General features: G+C 34.4%; 1 long non-coding RNA gene across 1 annotated transcript; it reads right to left on the bottom strand.

The window, feature by feature from the left end:
• Nucleotides 1–6676: 6676 nt before the first annotated feature.
• LOC121212456 (uncharacterized) lies at nucleotides 6677–7950 on the bottom strand. The gene is made up of 2 exons (XR_005907661.1): nucleotides 7862–7950; nucleotides 6677–7750 (listed from the first exon to the last, which is right to left on the bottom strand). It is a non-coding gene; the product is annotated as an uncharacterized lncRNA (long non-coding RNA).
• Between the last annotated feature and the right edge of the window lie 320 nt (nucleotides 7951–8270).

The raw sequence follows: 8270 nt of genomic DNA, 5'->3' as shown, positions 1-8270 counted from the left end.
TTACTGAATTCTGAAGCGAGTGGGACAGGTCACTTGTCAGTTGGAGTTACTCCCAAAGCTAAATGGTATTCATGACGTATTCCACTTCTCGATGTTGAGGTATTACCACACTAATCCTACTCATATTGTCCCTGTTGAGGAGATTGAGGTTAGGTCAGATTTGACCTTTGAAGAGGAACAGGTTCAGATTCTAGATCGCGATGTTAAGGTTCTTCGGAAGAAGTGTATTCCATTGGTGAAGGTGCTGTGGCAGAATTATAGCACTGAAGAGGCAACGTGGGAGCCTGAGGACTCAATGCATCAGTAGTATCCTCATTTGTTCTGATCAGGTAAATTTTGAGGTCGAAATTTCTTTTAAAGGTAGAGTTGTAACGCCCTAAAATTCTTGTTTCCGCTTTTGTGGAAGTGTAAAACAATTGAGTATCTGTTCAATGGTTATGTGTTCTGGATGTGTGTGTGAGGTCTCAAGTTCAAGCCTTGTCTTTGGCAAATTTTGGTATCTTCCTGACTTAAGATTTATACTTGCTCAATGGGCTCATATTTAATTATTGGTAGAATCATATCAGAATGGGCCTGCTAGTCTGGTGGTTGAGTGTTAGTTTGCTGAATGTCCTATGTTCGAATCCTTGCGTGAGCGTGGGTAGTATTTTTTTCTTGTATAACTAAAAGAGTTCCGATTGTATTGAAAGACTGAGAGTGGGTGGTTAGGATGTGAAGTAGTGGGGAGTTATCAGTATATCTCAAAGTAAATTTTGTTTCTCTCTCCTCAAGTCTTCTGACGTTAGTTTTTGTTTCCCTGTTATTATTCTTTTTCATTTTCTTTTTTCTTTCCTTCTCCTTTTCCTCCCCTAATTGTTGGTTTTTCTTTCTTTTGGATCAATATTCCGTGCCTCATTGTTCCAGCGTTTTTGGTGCATTATCAGTAGGTTGGTGAGTGCATTTCCTGCATTGGTTAATGAATCTTGGTTTAATGGAATTCGTTTTATGTTTAAGAGAGGTTTAAAGGCTAGAGGCTTTCAATCGGCGTTTATTACTAGTAACCATCGTTGTTCGCTCTAAGGTAAGAGTTCTTGGTAAATCAAAGGCTTGTCTTTTATGACATAGTTCGTTTTAATATAGTTTTAAGAGATTAATTTAGCTTTAATTGGTCAATTTTAGGTTCTGCTGATCCCGGGAATACTTTTGCATCGAAAATGTACCAGCTGTGTACCTGAAAATACAGAAAATGGGATTCGGAGAATGTCAAAATTATAACCTATCGACTCCACACGGGCGTTTAGTCGCCCGTATGGTAGGCCGTGTACAACGACAAGGCTGTGTGATCGACGAAGGCCAAGTCGTGTGCAAGAAACGACCGTGTGGTGGCCAGGTAAGCCTTGTGCGACACACGAGCTTGACTGATTGGGCTGTGTGGGCCACACGAGCGTGTGGACCCACATGGGTAGTCCACATGGCGTGTAAAATTTGGGCCAGGCCGTGTGATCCACACGGGCAAACCACATGGGCATGTGGGTCCATTTAGCTAAAATGTTTCCTAGGGTTGCACGGGTCGCCCAAGTCGACTGTGAACCTATTGTAGGGTCGGTAAGCACTACTTAGACCCTAAATCGTATGATCTAAACATACAATGTATGTATTGAGCATGTTAAATCTATGCATGTTTACTGATCTGTTTCTGTGACTGAAAACTAAATAATAGCATGTATGTATTTCTGTATATCTGCATTAAACATGTTTAGTTGCATCTGCATTGGGGTGGGATGATTGATTAGTGAAGGAAGTGTACTAAAAGGCTTTTATGTCTATTATCTGGCAGTTCAGCTGTAATATTATTGATATGTGCCGCATTCGGTACGACCTGGTGTGTAGAGCTGAGTGAGTGTTTTGAACCCTACATGGTGTGTAGGGATGGTCGGAGATGGTGTGTAGAGACTAGTGGGTAGGATACTGATTTCTGTTATTGTATGCATACTGTATCTGAGATGAGCTAAGGCCCTAATTTATATCTGAGACTGCAACTGAATGGGCTAAGGCCTAAACTGTATCTGAATCTATAATGGGCTTAGGCCTAGATTACATTTGACTAATACCTGTTTTTTTGTTGTATGCATGTCTTCTGTGGGGATTACACACTGAGTTTACGTAAACTCACCCATTCATGTTTTATTTGTGTAGGTAATCCCCAGTCTTAGACAGACCGGTATAGCAGAGGGCTCAATGGTGACCACATGATCATTGAACTGTTTTAAATTGAGTTATGTTATTTATTTCCTATTTGTTTTCTAAGGTATTTTGATGTAATTTGGGACTTTGGACTGTTTGCCTTTATTTTGGATTTTAACTGTTTTCATGAACTTTAGAACTGCAACAAAACCTCAGTTTTATTAAAGACAATGTTTTTCCTAAAATGCAAACGATTTTCTTTAAATATCACGGTTTTAAAAGCTTCCGCTACAGAATGTGTTTTTAAACAAATCAATTTAAGGAGAAATAGTTTTGAAATTGATGAAAGATAAATAAAAGCTAACAAACGGAAATGATTTTAACTTGATAAATTCGATTTCAAAATTTCATTCCATGTGACATCGCCAGATTCGGCCATAACGTTTAGGCTAGATTTGGGATGTTACATTTCATTAGAACTATTAAACGAGACGCATCATTTACCCAATCAATGTATTTGTACACATTCATTTCCAATCACTATATCAAATTAGACAATACATTTTCTTATTAAATCATTAGCCCAATGAATTACAATAACAGATACAGATACGCAGGTAACTACACCACACCAGTAGGCACCGAAGTGTTAAACAGTGGGCACCGTAGTGCAAACCAGTAGGCACTAAAGTGCGAATTAGTAAGCATCGAAGTGCAGAGCAGTAAACATCATAGTGCAAATCTCATACAAGCATGCAACTAACCCTATTGGAATGTCAATTGTATCCTATCCTATGTTCATTCGGGCTTAATACACATATCAGAATGATTCTTTACAATTCAATCTTTTCTCACCTTTGTACCAATTTGCATACAACCCCAAGATATATTAAATAAACATGAAATATTCAATTCTAGCACAAACATCACATTAAGGGTATAAAAGTATATCCTATGAACTTACTAGGTACAAACAATAATAGCAGAAGTGTTAGGGACTAGTTTGTAATTTTCTCTTTTCCTCAATTATCTATTAGTCAGTTCAATTCTTGATCTATGCAATAATTCATTTCAAATTATTAGTTCCAATGACCTTAAATCATCTTATTCAATGTTTATGTCAACTTAATTTCAGTTTTCACAATTTCCCTAAAGTTTCACATTTTATTCAATTTAGTTCCTAAATCGAAACTATCATATCTTTCATATTTGAGCTTTGTTTTCCAATATGTTTTTAATTTCAACCTTCAATAACCTTATAGACTCTAAAATTATAGAAATTACATGTCATATTCGACATAATTACAATTTAGTTCTTAAACTCAAAACTAACAAAATTCACTTTACAAATTAGTCCTACTTAACATCTAATCTTAACATGCAATCATTTAACACCAAAAGCTTCAAAAATCATCAATGGAAACTTTTAAAATCTTTTACAATTTTAAGAAATAGTCTTTGAGCTAGCTAAATCAAGCTCCCAAAATTCCAAAAATATAAAAATTATAAGAAACTGATAAAATTTGACTCACCAATTTGAAGAACAAGGTTGAGCAAGAACTAGTCTTCTTCTTCCTTGGAGAATCAGTTTTGGGTAAGAAAAATGGATTAATGTTTCTTATTTCTTTTTATTTTAAGATAATAAACATGTTTTACTTATTATTATAACATAATAATATTATAAAATAAGCTTAATTAAAAAATCTAAGGGCCACCAACTGACCACTATCATTAACAATGGCTAAATTGCCATTTCAACCCTTGCAAAAATATTATTTAGTCCATTTAACTAATAAAAATCAAAAGTGATTAAGTTTTACAATTTTTACAATTTAGCCCTTATACTTAATATTAAAAGATTAATAAAATTACTGGACCAAAAATTCACCATAATAATATAAATGAATCATAAATATTAATAAGTAATATTTACTACTCGTTCATCGAAAAATGAGGTTCTAAAACTGTCATTTCTGATACGACTGAAAAACGATCTGTTACAACCTATTTATATTAAATTAGTGGATGAGAATGTCATCTTCTCCATCCATTCTCTCCTTGTCGTAACTTGAAGAAAGAAAAATCTAGGAAATTTTAGGATTTTCGGCCATTAATTGATAAGTGTTTTCAAGCCCTTTTCTTGTAATTTTTATAGATTTGAGATTATGGGAGCTTAATTTAACTAGCCCAGGTACCAAATTGTGAAACTATTAAAGTTATAGAAAGTTCTCATTGTTGATTTCTTGAAGAATTAGGCTTGAAATAGATAGATTTTAAGCTTAAATTATGAAAATGGCTAGATTGTAAAGTTTAGTTGTTAGTTTCATACATGGAGACCAAATTGAATAAAATATAAAATTGTTATGATATTTCGGTAGGGATAGAAAGTAGAGAGTCCTTAATGGATATATGTGAAATCGGTTTTTGAATCGGGGCTTAAAATTAGAAGTTTGGCTATTTCAAATTTTGAGATTAAATTAAATAAAATGTAAAACTTTAGGGGTATAAAAAAATGAGATTATATATGTTTCATTCACTTTATGCATTGTCGTAATATAGCTTTTTGCGATTAGTTATGTAGACTCCTTTTACATGCTCGTAGTTGGGAATTGCTCAATTGCCTCCTCCCTTGGGTTCAACCCCTTGGAATACTTCGTGTTCCATCGGAACTATAAATATTACAACTGACACTATATGCTTGCAGTTAAAACGCTCCTTAAAATAGTTTTTTGTAAAATTGGTTGTTTTAACGCGCACGCGCGAGCAGCAGTCAATATCCTCGATGTTCATTTGCCAGTAACTCTTTTACACACAAAAATAGAAGTAGTAGCGAATAGAACCTTAAAAATAGTGGCATGGTCAAGGGCGTAACTAGACAGGGTTGGCAAGGGCCCCGGCCCCCCTAAAATAGAAAATTTTTCATTTAGGTCTTTTAAAATTTTTAAAATTTTAAATTAGTAAAGGTAAATTTACACTTTGGACCCCCTAAAAATGATAAAAATTTGATTTAATCCTTTAAAAATTATAAAGATATAGGCTATTAAAATGGTGAAATTGTATTTTTACTATTGTAAAAATTATAATTTAATTTTGACTCCTTTAAAAAATTATTCTGACTTCGCCCCTCATCAATTACACGGCTTGAAACCTTCGATTAATTTCTCACAAGTTTTATCCCCACACACCAATACCAACATCAACTAATGACAGCCATCAGCTATCATGTATGTTCTGTATAAACACGCATTAATATCAGTGAAGAAGTTGAGTTGATTAATCAAGAAAAGAAACCATACTCATTCTCTCACTTTCTTTTGTTCTCTTGTTGCTTTGTATGTTCTTTCTTCTACTCATTCTTGTTGCTTCTCTCTTCTTGTTCAAATTTGCCTCTACTGATGTTTACATTCCTGAATTGAATATTGATTGTATTTTCTAAGAGGCAGTACTCGGTGTTGGATGTTCCATTCCATCAGATATGACTTTGGCTGAATTATTTGAAGGAATATTACTGCATGCTTTTACTTTGTCTCTGTCTGTGGGGTCTTGGACAAAGATATTTTACCTTAAATATTTTTATAACTGCGCTTCATTAAGTGAAGCCACTTCCACATTTACTGTCCTACTGTTAAGAAAGCAATCATTTGTAAGCCCTGCGCTGTGCTGCATTATCATATATGCAATGCTGCAGTATGAACCCAGGATTTTGCATTATTAATTTATCATGTATTTATCCAGACAGTGAAATTTATTTATTTAACTTCACCTCACTATATCACTAGCCTTTTGCTTTTCTTTTTAGAGAAAGAAAAATTATAAATTATCACTGAGCTGAACTTGAAATTTAACTCAATTGGTTCATTTTGTTATTGTTAATCAACATGACATTTAACAAGTATAAGCATTCGAATCCGGTATCTGCAATACTTACCTTTATCTCGCTTGAAGGGTACAACATGGTTTCTAGAGGCAGGTCTTTATCAAACTTGTGTATCTTTCACCCACTGATGCTTATGCTGGAAAAACATTCTACTGTCATTTGAACATGAGGTGTTTCATGCTTGTTTTTTTTCTTACAGTAAAAAAGACCAGATGATAAGGATAATTTAAAGTTTAATTTGTGACATATTGCTAACATCATTTTCACAACTGTGGGACTGTGCCTTGACGTAATATTACATCTGAAGAAATTTTCCATTATTCTTTAGTTGGATGTTGACTAGTTCCTTTTGTTTCTCTTCTTTTTCTAGATTCCTTAGGCCATATTCTTCCCATTTTCTTCCTTTACTTGCCTTTAAATTTATGAGATCTATTTAATGGGGTCCCTTAAAAAACAATAATTCATGAGTCAGCTTTGTGAAATTGTATGACTTTTGATTCACTAGACCTTCTACATGTTATGGAATATATTAAAGCAAGAAAAGAGGTTCAAGTACATCAACTAGTTAAAGAGAAAGGTGCTTCAATAACTCTACCTTCTTTACTTGTTTTTCAAACATTCGGGCCACACGCATCATAAAAACTTGTCCATAATTTTTATTCCTCTTTTCTTTCTTTTGAACATGAACTACGAGCTTGTGTTGGAACATTTGGCAGCAGCAACCAAACAATGAAACACTAAGAGCATAAGCTCTTCAAACAGCAAGCAGAAACACAAAGCATCAAGAGCATAAGCTCTCGGTTAACAGGAAGAAAAAAGAAAAAGAAAGAACAATGGCAGCAGCTCTTAGAAAAAGAACAAAACAGAGAACAAAGGAGGAAGAAACAAAAACAATTTACTTGCTCACAAACGTGCAGCAAGGAAGCAATCTGCCTTACAACTGATATGCTTAATTTTTCAATAAGAAAAAAAATACATTTATAGCCAACTACATCAGTTATTACTACCTAATACCACTAAGTAGCCTAGTAACTTTAAAAACATTGCTTGTACACATGGATAAGCTGAGCTCAACCAACCCATCAAAACATCAACATCAAAGTTCATTCTCAACCAAACTAAATTAAATTGCAACTAAAACAGAAAATATGTTGCTGCAACATGCACAAATGCTGCAACATGCATACAAGCAGTATGCATTCAACAGAATCATCATAGTACCATGCATTTTAACAAAACATAATAGCAGCATGGTTGGCCATTTTCAACAGCTTGCCACTGAGAAATATAGTTTCACAGGTGTGAAATTGGACCCACCACTTGCTGGTTCACCATGTTTATCTCATCGTTAAATCTTCTTTTTTTTTGTTGTTGTTGCACAGAGTAATGATATAGACAATCTAATCAGTGGACCTTCCACTCTATGCTCACTAAATTGTATCCAACTAACGGTTTATAAACTTTCTTAGTGAGTCAACTTCTTGGGATCTTGCATTTGTTAAAGGCACCTTGATGAAAACCAACCTTAGACATAGTAAAATAACACTTGATTAGCATCTAATCTTCCTTTTTGCCTTTGAATAATGGAAAACAGGTTATAAATTTAGCGGACCAACTGAATGTATGGCACTGAGATGGCAAATACTTTGAAGTTCAATGATTGGGTTTTGATTCCTTTAATTTAGTCCCCCAAGAAAACTGTAGATTAACCTGTTTGGATGGTATTGGAAGATATTTTAAGGTAAAAACTCAAAGTTACAAACGGAGTCCTATATCAACCTATTGGATCCAATGAAAGTAAGAATGAAAAAAAGAAATGACCTGCTGAGATTCCCTTCTAATGGGATAAGCTTACAAAATTGGTGTTCCCTTCTGGTTCAACTTCCAGGGAAGAATTTATAGCATTTGGGGGGGGAGGGGGGGTTGTTTGCATACCTCAGTTGTGTTTGTGGTACCTGTAAGATGGCCTGTTTTGATTCACTTTTTTTAGAGTTTTTCTTCCCCCTTTATAAGAGAAAAGAAAGGGTCAGTGGGGTCCAAAATCTAATATTAGATTCTTTGATTCATTCATCTACTGGTTTAAAGTATTCATTATAACCTTTTCTGTCAAATGTAATTTTCTCATTTCTTTTTTTTTTTCTTTGAAAGCTTCTCATGGTGTTAGGAAAGTTGCATCCATTATTCATCATGGTGGGGCTAACCTAACTCATCAAGGGAATCAACCAGGGAA

Source organism: Gossypium hirsutum, chromosome A13, assembly GCF_007990345.1.
Source record: "Gossypium hirsutum isolate 1008001.06 chromosome A13, Gossypium_hirsutum_v2.1, whole genome shotgun sequence".
Classification (NCBI taxonomy): Eukaryota; Viridiplantae; Streptophyta; class Magnoliopsida; order Malvales; family Malvaceae; genus Gossypium; species Gossypium hirsutum.
The sequence above is the reverse complement of the archived record's forward strand: the minus strand, read 5'-3'. Positions and strand labels throughout refer to the sequence as shown.